The sequence below is a fragment of the Humulus lupulus genome, chromosome 8 (assembly GCF_963169125.1).
Source record: "Humulus lupulus chromosome 8, drHumLupu1.1, whole genome shotgun sequence".
In the NCBI taxonomy this organism is placed as follows: Eukaryota; Viridiplantae; Streptophyta; class Magnoliopsida; order Rosales; family Cannabaceae; genus Humulus; species Humulus lupulus.
This window is the reverse complement of record NC_084800.1, coordinates 164,435,386-164,436,662: the sequence shown is the minus strand read 5'-3', so window position 1 is coordinate 164,436,662 and position 1,277 is coordinate 164,435,386. Positions and strand designations below refer to the sequence as shown.

At 34.9% G+C, this 1,277-nt stretch overlaps 1 non-coding gene across 1 annotated transcript; it reads left to right on the top strand.

The window, feature by feature from the left end:
* The first annotated feature begins 670 nt into the window (after positions 1-670).
* On the top strand, positions 671-776 carry LOC133799146 (small nucleolar RNA R71). Its single transcript, XR_009876343.1, has one exon. It is a non-coding gene; the product is annotated as a small nucleolar RNA R71 (small nucleolar RNA).
* The last annotated feature ends 501 nt before the right edge of the window (positions 777-1,277 follow it).

The following is a 1,277-nucleotide window of genomic DNA, read 5'->3' as shown; positions in this document are numbered from 1 at the left end:
TCTCCCAACTTCAGCCTTCCTCTTCTTCTCTTTTCTTCTGAATTTTCCTCAAATTTCAGCATAAACCCAATTGCCCAAGTAAAAATAACGTAAATGATCTTTCCCTCAGCTGAAGCTATCTAAACCTCTGCCAAAAGACCATCTTACCCCTCCATTAAAATCCCTTCCTAACTAAACCTCAAGGGCACTCTTGTCCTTTCACTTACATTGCAATTCTACCATTTCTCCATCTGAATTTGTTACTCTCAGCAGTTACTGACGGTTACACAAGTTACCAGTTTACCAGTTACCATTAACTCACAAGTATTAAACTTACAAAATCCCCAAAAACACCCCTGGGCTCCTCCCGAGCCGGGTATAAAATCCTGTTGTGACTTTTGGGTTATCTAGCTCTCTAGGACCGTCTCGGCACGTGCATGATATTAATATCACCACATCCACATGGTACAATTCACATAATATAATTATCACATTTATGCCCTCAACAGGCTAAAATTACCAATTTACCCCTATCATGCAAACGGGGCCCACATGCATATTTATACCACCTAAACATGCATTCTAATCACATATTCATTTAGATTCATATATTATCATATTAATTCACTTATTACCCTCCAGATACGCTAATCAAGGTCCTAAACCTCATTAGCAACTTAGGGTGTTACAAAAACCATTATGAGGACATTTTAATAATAAATCTTTAAATCTTTCCCAACATTCATAAAACTCTTCATTATCTTTCTTAAAAAACTCGAAGATTCTCTCCTTAGACTATCAGTTTTAGACAGGAAAAAATTTCAGCAAGAATTTATTATAAAGTTGATCCCATGTAGTTATAGACCATGTTGGAAGGGAATATAACCAAGCTTTTGATTTGTCTTTTAATGAAAAAGGGAATAATCTTAGTTTGACCGACTCATCAGAAAAAATTTGACATTTAAATGTTGAGCAAATTTCTAAGAAATCTTTTACATGCATGTAAGGATCTACTCTATCCAACCCATAAAAAGATGGCAACAATTGAATGATTGCTGCTTTAAGCTCAAAATGAGTAGCAGAAGTTGTAGGAAAAACAATGCATGAAAGAGCATTAGATGAAATAGGTGCAAAATATTCAAGCAAAGTTTTTTCAGGCACAACATTTTCATCAACAGGATTAGCAATTGGTTCCATGATGCTCAAATTCTTACTAACACTTTCAATTTCAAACAAAGACGTCTTTTTACTAATCGATTTTTAGAGTTACGTTCCCAATGATGCATACAATTTTCACA